At 50.0% G+C, this 12,537-nt stretch overlaps 1 protein-coding gene and 1 non-coding gene across 3 annotated transcripts in view; one reads left to right on the top strand and one right to left on the bottom strand.

The window, feature by feature from the left end:
* The window catches only part of Rab11fip4 (RAB11 family interacting protein 4), a 112,433-nt gene that overhangs the window by 64,482 nt on the left and 35,414 nt on the right, over window positions 1–12,537 (bottom strand). The gene's annotated exons all lie outside the window — the stretch shown is intronic.
* LOC114691610 lies at window positions 3,309–3,415 on the top strand. The gene has a single exon (XR_003734223.1). It is a non-coding gene; the product is annotated as a U6 spliceosomal RNA (small nuclear RNA).

The raw sequence follows: 12,537 nt of genomic DNA, 5'->3' as shown, positions 1-12,537 counted from the left end.
TTGACCACATGCCCCTCACACCTGCCACCAGTCCACGCTGACCACATGCCCCTCACCTGCCACCAGTCCACGCTGACCACATGCCTCACCTGCCACCATTCCACGCTGACCACATGCCCCTCACACCTGCCACCAGTCCATGCTGACCACATGCCTCACCTGCCACCAGTCCACATTGACCACATGCCTCACCTGCCACCAGTCCACATGCCTCACCTGTCACCCATCTTTACAGCACTTTAGATTAAAAGCCTCCTTCTTGGGAGCTGGAGAGATGGTGCAGCGGTTAAGAGCATTTGTTGCTCTTGTAGAGGACCAGGGTTCAGTTCCCAGCACCCACACTTGTGGTGGCTCACAACCATTCCTCACTCCAGTTCCAGGAGATCTGATGTCTTCTTCTGCCCTCCTTGGGCACTGCACACACGAGGTACAGGGACATACATGCAAATATGAAATACCCACACATACAAAATAAAAGTAAGTAAGCCAGGCAGAGGTGGCTCACGCCTTTAATCCCAGCACTCGGGAGGTAGAGCCAGGAGGATCTCTGTGAGTTCAAGGCCAGCCTGGTCTACAGAGTGAGTTCCAGGACAGCCAGGGCTACACAGGGAAACTCTGTCTTAAAAAAGTAAACCTGAAAAACAAACTAGTCCTCAGGAGAGTGCTCCAGTAACTCCAGTGCTGAGGGAAGACACAACTGGGGTGAGCAAGGCAGACACTGGAAGCCACGCCCTCGGGGCAGGCCAGACACTCAGCTTCCTACACTTTGGGCCATGGGACTTAGTTCAGTAGACATGGAGGCGTCTATGTGTATGAAGGGCCTGAGAGAGAGACTGAGGCAGGGACCTGATGGGATCAAAACACACCCCCAAATATGCTACTTTGACACAGGATTGTTTCGTGGTTTTTGTTTGTATGTTTGTTTTTCTGAGACAGGGTTTCTCTGTGTAGCCTTGGCTGTCCTGGAACTGTCTCTGTAGACCAGGCTGGCTTTGAACTCAGAGATGCTCCTGCCTCTGCCTCTTGAGTGCTGGGATTAAAGGTGTGCGCCGCCATGCCGGGCTGATACAGGATTCTTCTGAGTTAAAGATAGCAGAGAAATAGCAGGGCACCATGCGTGGAGAAGCAGGTCAGACATCCTCACCCTTCACAAAGAAGACTGAACCAGGCAGGGCGGTTCATGCCTGTAATCCCAGCCCCTAGGAGGCTGAGGCAGGAGGGTTGCTATGAGCTCAAGCCTGGCTTAGGCTACAGTAAGACTTCATCTCAAAAGAAGAGAGAAAAATAAAAAGTAAAAAAATCAATCAAAAAAGAGGAGGAGGGAAGTGATGACATGAATTTGTAAATTTGTGCCACGAGGAGAATAGCAAGGATGTGGATCTCCAGCCTTGGCTATGAAGCAAGTTCCAAGCTGAGGGCTACACAGAGTGTGTGGGAGCGGGGGCAGAGACTAAGACAGACAGAGAGACCAGAGGGAGGTCAGAGAGGAGAGAAAGAGAGAGGGGAGGGGAGGGAAGGGGAGGGGAGGGGAGGGGAGGAGAGGAGAGAAGGGGAGGGAGATTGAGAGCTACTGAGATTTCATTTGCCAGCTTCATTTGTGGCTCTAGATAGAGGGTAAGATTCCTTCTCCTCTACAGAGCCCAGTCCCCCCCCGCCCAGTGTGAGGAAGGGCTAACCTGGCTAGTACCTGCACTGCCTTACCAGAGGTCCCGGGGTCAGTCCCTAGCCTGCTCCCACACAAAGCCTGAGGCTTATGCCGTATCATAGCAATTTAAGCCACTTTTGTTTTCCTGGTCAAGAAGAATGCAGCAGAGACTAAGATGAGCTCAGCTTTTACCTCTCAGGAACTCGAAATATTTCTCCCCTGAGATCAGATGGTCCCCACCCTGCAGGAAGGCCCAAGGCCGAGGGAGGGGGACAAGGATGAGTAGAGGTCAGGGATAGAGGCCTGGCCACCGGAGGAGGTCAGCACCCCTGGGGCAGAAGATATCAGCCAATTAAAATCTGTTTTATAGCCTAAAATTCCAGCATTTTCTAGGCCCTGTGCTCTGCAGGTATTCCTGGAGGAACACACCAGTGACCACTCCCAGGTAGCAAAGGATGCAGATGGAGGTTGGGGGTTTTGCTTTCAGCCCAACTAGTATTGGACAGGATCAAGAGGTAAACCCAGCATCCTCAGGCCCAAAGCCTTGCTCTCAAGTTTAGTTTAACAATTTGGGGAGGGTAGATGGGTAGAGAGATGGCTCCAGTGGTTAAGAGCACTGGCTGCTCTTCCAGAGGACCTGGGTTGGATTCCCAGCACCCACATGGCAGTTTAGAACCGTCAAGAGATTACAGTTCCAGGGTATCCAATGCCCTCTTCTGGCCTCTGTGAGCACTGCACACATGGTACACATAAATGCAGGCAAAATACTCATACACATATGTTGATTTAACCAACCGTCTTATTAAATAAGAAACACAGAAACAATGTAAAAGAGAAAGCCGGGAGGTCAGAGCTCAGAGCTAAAATCTCACCCTTCTGCCTGCGGTGTCCCAGCTTCCCGAAAAGAGAGCTATATCCTGTCTGTTCGTTTTTTTTATAGTATGTTGTTCTGCCTTCTCATTGGTTGTAAGCCCAAACACATGACTGCCTCATCACTGTCTGAATGTACAGCCCCCTAGGTCTTAAAGGCATATGTCTCCAATGCTGGCTGTATCCCTGAACACACAGAGATCTATGGGATTAAAGGCATGTGCCACCACCGCCACACTCTGTCTATGGCTCTAATAGCTCTGACCCCCGGGCAACTTTATTTATTAACATACAATCAAAATCACATTTCAGTACAATTAGAATACCACCACACACATAAAATAAAAATAAATAAATTGGCTGGACATAGTGGTGCTTGTCTTTAATCCCAGCACTCCAGAGGATTTTAGAATCTCTTTGAGTTCAAGGCCAGTCTGGTTTACATAGTGAATTCCAGGACAGCCAGAGCTACAATAATAGAGAGCTCCTGTCTCAAAAAACAAAATAACTAACTAAATAAATGAATAAATAATCTTTTTTATTTTTTTATTTTATTTATTTTTTTTTTTTTTTGGTTTTTCGAGACAGGGTTTCTCAGCGTAGCTTTGTGCCTTTCCTGGAAAATCTTTTTTAAAAAATAATTTTTCTTATAAAAAAAAATCACAATTCGGAACCCAGCATGGTGGTACATACTTATAGTCTCAGCTACTCTGGAAGCTGAGGCAGGAGGATTGCCCAAGGCAGAAGTCTGAAGTCAGACTGGACAACCTCCATCGCAAACAAACTAAGACAAATGCTCACTTCAGCAGCACATAGACTAAAGCTGGAAAAATACAGAGAAGATTAGCACAGCCCCTGCGCGAGGATGACATGCAGACTTGTGAAGGATCCCATATATAAAACCAACAAACATGAATGAACTCAGCCGCCAAGGCCAGTCAAACAGGCCTACATCTGTCTACTTCCCCAAACCAAGGGCTGTCAACTGACTGGTAGGCACCGCCTTCTAATGCCCAGCGGTGACAGAGCCTGGCTTATGCCCAGGAGTCTGCTGAGAGGTAGAGAGAGAAAGCAGATCAGACCCAGAGGCGAGAAGCTGGGCACCGTTCCTGGCAGAGTCTGGGCTGTCTGTCACAGCAGCAGAGAGGTGGGGACAGGCATCCGAGGGCCTCACTGCATGTGAGTGACAGCCAGGCTGGAAATGACATGCTGGCAGATGGAGGGGGAGAGCAGGGGGGAGGGATTCCTCCAGCAGTGTCTACGGCATCTAAGGGTGAGGCCAGGGAGAGGGCCTCCAAGTCACTGAGGTGCAGGTAAGGCTCGGTCAGTGCAGCCACTGTCACTAGAGATACCAAGAAAGGAGAGGATCCATGCCCAGGACAAAGTCTGAGCCGGGGGAGTAGCTGGCGGGGCGCTGGGCCTCTCCCTAGCTCTCTCTATGACTTCTTTCCCAAGCACTTATGTGCGGTGTGCGTTTTGAGATCGTTGAGCTTGTCTCCTAGGTGCTCCTGGGTTTCTAGTTGGAACCAGTCCCTCCCTGGCACAGGGGTGACCTTCCCATCTGGGGTTCATCCACCCCACCAGTGTGGCCCGCTGTGCACGAGGCAGGGTGTGCTGGTGTTGGAGGCACACACTCAGGGAACCAGGGGAGGTCCTGGATGTGGACAAGAGAGACTGGAGAAATGAGCACACAGTGTGATGGATGTGACCGGGGTGTGGACGGGCGGGGAAGGCTTCTCTGTGGAGGTGGCACTGGTGTTGGTACCTGATTATAAAGGGTAGAGGGACAGAGTCCTGGGTAGGAGAGTCACCTGAACGTGCACGTTGGTAAGCAGCACTCCTCCATGGCTTCTGTCCAGTCCCTGCCTGGAGTTCCTGCCCTGACTTCTCTCAGTGATGGAGTGTGACCTGTGAGTTGTAAGATGAAACAGACCCTTTTCTCCCTGAGTTGCTTTTGGTCATGGTCTTTATCACAGCAATAAAAGGCAAAGCAGGACACCGAGGAAGACCAAAAGGCCAGAATGGCTGGGACAGTGAAAACCGGGAGAGGCGGCAGGTCCACGGTTCAGGCAGAAGTGAAACCTCATAGGATGTGGTGAGAAGGTAGGGTGAGGACTTTATCCAAGGGAGATTGTAACAGGGACTTGGAGGCTGTGTTGTCAAAGAGTATCACTCTTCACTTGGGCCTGTAGGGGCCAGATGAGATTAACAGCAAGATAATGTTTGGCCTCTCTGCTTTACTTTGTGTCTGTCTCCTTGGTCTTAAAACTTTGGGTCAGACCTCTGCTACCCATCAGCATGTTAATGACTCAAGAGTGTGTCTGTCTAAACACTAGTGACACAAGGATGTCAGCTTAAGTAAGCCCTGACCTAACTTATCTTGCCCCTCTTTGAGACTCAAGGCTCCGAGATAAGAATAACAGGGAAGTTTGGCTGTTTGCGCATCCTCTTCCAGACCCCTAGAGTAGCTAGCGACTAGAAGTCTCCAGTCATTGCCCTAAATCTGGATTCTGGAAAAAGTCTAGCGGACTGACCATCCGTGATGAGCCTGCCCCACCCCTCCAAGCAGATGGGAACTAAAACTGCTCTTCCCCTTCTAAGTGGGAGCAGCCATCTCCTGGGAGCCCAGCTGCTCCCTGGAGCAATAGCAGGGTGATCTCTGAAGCCACCTCTCAGTACAAGAGCTGAGATGATGGCCAACTGAGCCAGTCGGACCAAGACTAGCACACCCCCTGCTCTGGCCGGCTTCCTCCTCCAGGTCAACCTGCATCTCAGGGTAGCATCCTCAGGGGGGCGCTTGTTCTCTGCTGTGCCCCTGTATGGCTGCATCGTGCCTTTCCAGCATGGCTTTCCCAGGCAGGTGGAAGGATCTGTGTTTGTAGGGAATCTGGCCTCGGACTTATGGGAAGGTCTTTTTTTTTTTTTTTTTTTTTTTTTTTTTTTGGAGACAGGGTTTCTCTGTGTAGCTTTGCGCCTTTCCTGGAACTCAATTTGTAGACCAGGCTGGCCTCGAACTCACAGAGATTCACCTGCCTCTGCCTCCCGAGTGCTGGGATTAAAGAGCCCCTCACTCTAGAGCCTAGCTCAAGGCTCTCCATCGAGAAGCAAGAATCCCCCCCACAATTAACATTTGCTGTGGGGTTGCTGGCACAGTGTCACTGTCCCTTTTGTATATGGACCGTTGACGCTAACATCAGTGACTCTTGGATTAACATCAAAGCCTTGGTGAGCATGAGCAGGATCTCCCTCCTCCCCCCAGATGTTTTCCGGGGATCTCAAGGATGTTAACTTTGCTACCTCCTTGTATCTCTGTGACCCCATTGACTACAATCCCATCGGGAGTCCATCAGGAGCCATCCTGTGATCTCATTTGGGTTTCTTAGCAACCTTTTGAAGGTTGAGATAATAGTCTCACACCCCACCAAAGTCCTACCTACGACTATATAAAGACTATGAAGTAAGAGTCCTTCAGAGAACCTTACACCCGTGCATCCATATTTCCAACCAACCCCCCTCATAACCCTCATGGTTAAAATCTGTATTAAAAATGTTGTATAATAAAAAGATCAACTCTGTTTCATAGGGCTTATCCTGACATTCGTTTCTGTGTCAAAGCCACAAATCCCAGTTTGGCCTGAACCGAGGCCCTTAAAAGATTAGGGAACTCCTCAGGCTGCTTTGGGCAGAGTGGAGCTGTCCTCCTGCTTCTGTCCCCCTCGATATTTCCAGGTCCTGACTTAAGGGCTTAGAAGAAAATTCTGGTAGTTGCATGGAAAATTTGTCACAGAAAGGTAAGAGAGAATAAGATGTGGGTTGGGCCAGGTGGCAGTGGCGCACACCTAGAGCCAGGCGGATCTCTGTGAGTTCCAGGCCAGCCTGGGCTACCAAGTGAGTTCCAGGAAAGGCGCAAAGCTACACAGAGAAACCCTGTCTCGAAAAGCAAAACAAAACAAAACAAAAACAAACAAACAAGATGTGGGTTGGAAGGCAGCTACAGGCTCTGAAAAGGTCGGGAGAAGGGCACAGGTGGCTGGAGACATATTCTAGAACAAATCCATGGCCTTTGCAGTACTCCAAAAGAGAGAGGAAGAAAAAGAGGGAAGGGAAAGCAAGGATGGGTTGATTAATGACAACTGACCTTTGATCTGAGCAGTTAAATGGGGAACCTAAGAGGTCCATTCCTGGGGTGTAGGACTGGAGTAGACTGACCAGATCTCCCTCGGGCACATGTCTGCAAAGGCACCATCCGCCATGCTGCGGTGGGCACTTGCATTCTGTCCTATGACACCTCAGATAAGCCGCCAGACACAGGGAGGTCCCTGTGACAAGTCGTGTCTTACAGTTTTCTATGACCTACTACAATATTCTCAGCTCAGCTCAGAGGAGGAGGAGATATGGCCCTGCTAGAAAGACAGTTCAGAACGCATGGCCCAAAGGAGGGTGGGGATGGACTCAGGAACTATTCTAGGCTGAAGGTCACTATAGGGATGTGACGGCTCAAAATACTGTGAGCTTCTGGCTGAGGTCTGAGGTTGGAACTAGAAGCTAGAGATGGGGAAATATGAATACAGTTTATGGTAGATATTATGTCACACTCATCCTAAATTTCCTGCAAGTGACAAGATTGCTGTGGTTATGTGGGGGAAGACCCTTGGACTTGGGGACCATCCAGAATTTAAGGATTAAGGCCAGGTGAGGTGGTACATAGCACTCAGGAGGAGGAGGCAGGAGGATCAACATTTCAAGGTCACCCTCCTCTATATAGCGAATTGAGGCTAGCCTGGGCTATATGAGACTCAGTCTCAAACAAATAACAAACTTTAGAATCAAATGTCATTATGCTTGCAACTTTTATGTGGCCCACCAAAATAGGCAAACAAATTTCCCAGCAATAAACACCACACACACACACACACACACACACACACACACACACACACACACACACACACGCGCGCGTGCGCGTGTGCGCGCGCGCGCGCACCAATGTGCTAACTGCAGAGTTTAAATAAATGTATTTCTTTTGCTCTTATCATTCTTCAAAAAGTTGAAAATTTTTTGAATTAAAGTCAGAGCGCAGCATCCCCGTGACTCCTGAAGTCCTCTGGAAAGCCAATGCATGGCTCACTGCACACCAGGAATGCTTCCTTCCTAAGCTAAGAATCCATTCAACTGGTTCTATAGAACTGCGAATGCTTTGGGCCAGGGTACAATCCCAAACTGTGGCCAGAGGATATCTACCAAACCACAGGACTATAAAAATGGAAGGAACTGGTGAGCACACAGCTGGAGCACGCCGTGGCCATTTGCCAGGGACAAGACTCTTCTCAGCCCAGCCTCCTCTTCCATCCTCAGAGAAAGCACTGACAGGCACTGGCCAGAGGGCAGAGTCTATTGCCCTGGGGGACTTCAAAACACAGAGGTCGCCTCCTGGGTCAGAGGCGCAGCCTGAGTATGGGGACTCTCACAAGCTCCCAGGTCATTCTAACATGCCCCAAGGCTTGAGGACACTGGCTTAGACAGTGAATTTCTGTTAGAATTACCTGGGGAGTTGAGAGAGAGGGGGGGGGGAGAGAGAGAGAGAGAGGGAGAGAGAGAGAGAGAGAGAGAGAGAGAGAGAGAGAGAGAGAGAGAGAGAGAGAGAGAGAGAGAAGGTAACTAAGTAAATGAGAATCTCTATGAGGAAGGACTCAGTTACCTGTGTTTTCTTGACAGCTCCTTCCTGATTCCAGTGTGCAGCCAGGCCTGAGAAGAATGGTTCAGGCTGTGGTGTGGTGTTTCTGAGAGCTAACCTCTGGCATGTGTGCATGCATGTGCGACATGCTTTCCCACATGTGTCAGAGCTCACTGATGAGGGGAGGTAGGGAAGAGAGAGAGAGCAGGTTCACGGGAGAAAGGGGGTCAGAGTATGCATGGTCTGAGAAAGAACACATGCTGAAGGGAGACAACATGGCGGACACGTAAATGGTTAACAAAACCAAAACATTTCTGTCTACCCGGCTCAGAAAAGATGGAACCTATGTGCCCACTCTCTACAGCGTCATGGAGCCCTGCCATAGTCTAAGTCATAAAAATGCACCACCCGAACATCAGGGTGGGGCTGTCATGGGCCACCTCAGGCCAGCTCAGCTCAGGCTTCCCAGGGGATGGTTGGAGCAGGAGGTGAGGGGCTGGATGGCTGGGGGCAGCCCAGAGGGCTGGGCTGAGTGAATGAAAAGGGGCCTCTACCTGTACTGCTCGGCCCAGACGTCAGGCTCAGAGCTCGACTACTTCCTAAAGATATTCTTCTGGAAGCTCTGAGCCGTAGATAAAGCAGGGTGTTTTGTCTTTGGAGGGAACATTTGTGGGAACAAAGAAATGAAGACAGGGAACACACCCAAGTGGAAACCATCGAGGACAGATCCTCTCCTCTCATGCCACACCACACACATGGGATGCCACCTCCAACAATCTTTAATAGTTATGTAATTTTTTTTAAAATGAGTGCAGCCAAGAAGACTGTATTGATTGTATTTTACCAATTGTATGATACAAAGACGGTGTTCTGTCCAAGTGCTGTTTGCTCGGTTCGATCAACCTTGCTGTCACCACGCCGCTGCAGTCTCCCTCTCCTGTCTCCCCTCAACAGAACCACCAAGGCAACTCATTATTGCTTAGTATTCCCTGTGGCTGACGCACCCGTTTTAAGATAATGTTGAGGACTAACAGAGGCAATGTAATAATCATACTTAGACCCAAGTCTCTCTCCCCACAGTCCTCAAATGTTCTACAAAGCTGCAAGGTCCTGGCGTGAAAACAGACAGCAGTAGAACGAACGGGGAGCCCAGGGCAGGTCCACACATGGGCAGCCGACCTCGCTCCCGACAGAGGTGGAAAGAGAATAGTCACTTCAGTTTATGATGCTGAGAAAACTGGATAGCACATACAGAAAAGGGAAGAGTAGAAGGTGGATCGAAGACTTGACTGTATAAAGTTTTATTCGACTATGTCCACTTGCTTCTATTTGATTAATGTCTGTGTCTTTATTCATTTATTTACTTACTTATTTGTTTGTGTGTTTAGAGACAGAGTCTCTATGTAGCGTTGGCTAGCTTGGCTATGTAGACCAGGTTGACCAGAGGTCAATCAGCCTGCTCTACCTCCAGAGCTCTGAAACTAAAGGTGTGCAGGACCACACCCAGCCCTAAGCCCATTTTTAAACCATGACAGCAGATGTGGGTTAGAAACAACCCTTGGTATCTGCAGAGGATTGATTCCAGGACCAATAAGGACAGCTAAACCTATGAGTGCTCAAGCGCAGTGTCTAAAATGGCATTTGTATACAGCCGGTGCACATCCTCTGATGTTCCTGTTGTCACCCCCAAGTTCCTTGGAATAACCAAAGCAATGCAGATGCTATGCAAATACCCACTACAGCTCACACTTTAGGAGTAAGGGCGCGGAAACAAGCCCGGGTGTGTCCAGTACTGCCGCCTTCTCATTGGTCTGTTTGCTGGTGTGGCTTGATGCTGGGAACCATCTTGAACCTAGGGCCTAGAATATGCTAAGCACATGCTCTCCCACGGAGCCACACCTCCAGCATTTGCTTCCTAACCATGCAATGCAAGACGTGGACGGTAGCTGCCTCTGCGTCTGTACGGCTGCAGAAGCTGAAATACGCACTGATGCTTTTTACGGAAAGAGTCCCCCAAGTACAAACTGTTCGTACAAAGGATACAAATATCAAGTAACCTGATATACCCACCAAATTCCTCTCTGAGAAGCTCAAGATTTCGTTAGATCCTTTTCAGAAATATTTCATTTTTATTCTGTTTATGTGTATATATGTGTGGGTTTGTACACCTGCCCACAGAGGCCAGAAGAGGGCATTTGATCCCCTGGGGCTGGAGTTACAGTTAGTTATGAGCTGCCCAATATGGAGGCTGGGAACCAAACTCTAGCTCTCTAAAAGGGCAGGAGGAGACCTTAACCACTGAGCCATCTCTCTAGCCCCCTGGTTTTACTGTTTTTACATTTATTTATTTGTTTGTTTGTGTGTGTGTGTGTGTGTGTGTGTGTGTGTGTGTGTGTGTGTGTGTGTTTTACACCTAGGCCACAGTGGACGTGTGGAAGTCTGGGGACAGAGTCAGTTCTGTCCCTCCACCATGTGGGTCCTGGGACTCTAACTCCGGTTGTTGGGCTTGGTGGTGGGTGCCTTTACCTGCTGAGTCAGCACCCCGCCTCCTGAGCTCCCCCACCTCCTGAGCTCCCCGGCACCCCGCCTCCTGAGCTCCCCGGCACCCCGCCTCCTGAGCTCCCCCACCTCCTGAACTCCCCGGCACCCCGCCTCCTGAGCTCCCCCACCTCCTGAGCTCCCCGGCACCCCGCCTCCTGAGCTCCCCGGCACCCCGCCTCCTGAGCTCCCCGGCACCCCAGCTGCCCACCGGTTGACACTGGTGTTGCTGGTTTCTCCAAGTCAAAATTGAGAGGCTGAAGTTAGAACCCTTCTTTTGGATTGTAATAATGTTGGACGTCGGCAGGTCATGGTGGCACACGCCTTTAATCCCAGTATCTGGAGGTGGAAGCAGGCGAATCTCTGTGAGTTCCAGGCCAGCCTGGTCTACACATCAAGTTCCAGGCCAGCCAAAGCTACATAGTGAGACTGTTTCAAAAAAAAAAAAAAAAGTGACTTCTTGGTGTCAATTTTTGGCAATTAAGAGATTTTTTTTTCCCTTGGGGCTGGAGAAATGGCTCAGTGGTTAAGAGCACTGACTGCTCTTCACAGGACCCAAGTTTAGTTCCCAGCACCTATATGGCCTTCACAGCTGTCTGTAACTCCAGATCTGACACATCCTCTGCCAGTACCAGGCACATATGCAGCACGTATGCATACACACACAGACAAACATGTCTACATACAAAAGAAAAGTAAGTAAATCCTTCTCTCTTGGGCTGCTGAGGTAGCTCAGTGGATAGCGTCTGCTGCCAAGACTACCTGAGTCCCACCACCAGGACCCACAGGTAGAAGAGGGGACACCCCCATGGGTCGTCCTGAGGCCCTTGCAGGGTTGTGCTCACACAGCCTCCCTCCCCTAATGTACACAGTAGCAAAGCAGATGGGGTTGGGGGGCGGTTGGGGGGGGTACAGGACTCGGACCCCAAATGCCTTCCACTCCCGTTCAGAGGAGACTTGGCCAAAGCCCATCTAGTCAGGACAGGCCTTTCTGCCCTGTACCCAGCCTGGGAACGCCTCAGATCCCTCAGCGTAGACCCTGAACGTCCCAGACCACATCCCTTCACCCATCCACCCGGAGGCATATTCTTAAGGCCACTTAGGACAGACTGCACTTTGAAGTTCGAAGAATACTTTTTCGGAAAGACAGTACTGCAGCTCATGTATGTAGTGGCCACAGAGGTCAGAAGAGGGTACTGGATCACCTGGGACTGGAGTTAGAGATGGTTGTGAGCTGTCATGTGAGGCTGGGAACCCAATTCGGGTCCTCTGAAAAAGCAGCCAGTGCTGTTAACCACTGAGCCACCTCTCCAGCCTTAAACATCTATTTTAAGTTGGATTGGTGGCTCAAGTCTATAATCCCAGGACTGGGAGGTTGAGACAGAAGAATCACTGTTATTTCAAGGCCAGACTGGGCTACGCAGTGAATGCCAGGCCAGCCTGGGCTTCATACTGAGTTTGAAAATAGCTAAAGCCACAGAGTGAGACCTTGTCTCAAAGAAACAATAGCAAAAAATTCTGCACATTCTTTGCTATAATGATTCCGTTTCTAGTTATCTAATCTTCTAGATGCTTAGAGAAACACTGGAGGACCCAGGTCTCGCCCTGCTACTCTGGCATCGCTGTCACCCACAGTGCACATGGAACCACTTGAAGAGTAAGACTGAGGCGGTGACTGCCACCGGCCCAGGTCCCCAGGGAGCCCGGTGCAGATCCTCCTCCCGGATGGAGCAGAGGGCGCCTGGAGAAAGGGATGCTGAGGAAGTTTTAAAACACAAATACCAGGCAACCTGTGGCAGTGGGCAGAAGG

The sequence above is a fragment of the Peromyscus leucopus genome, chromosome 8b (assembly GCF_004664715.2).
Source record: "Peromyscus leucopus breed LL Stock chromosome 8b, UCI_PerLeu_2.1, whole genome shotgun sequence".
Lineage (NCBI taxonomy): Eukaryota > Metazoa > Chordata > Mammalia > Rodentia > Cricetidae > Peromyscus > Peromyscus leucopus.
Note: the sequence above shows the minus strand (reverse complement) of the source record. Positions and strands in the feature narration are given on the sequence as shown.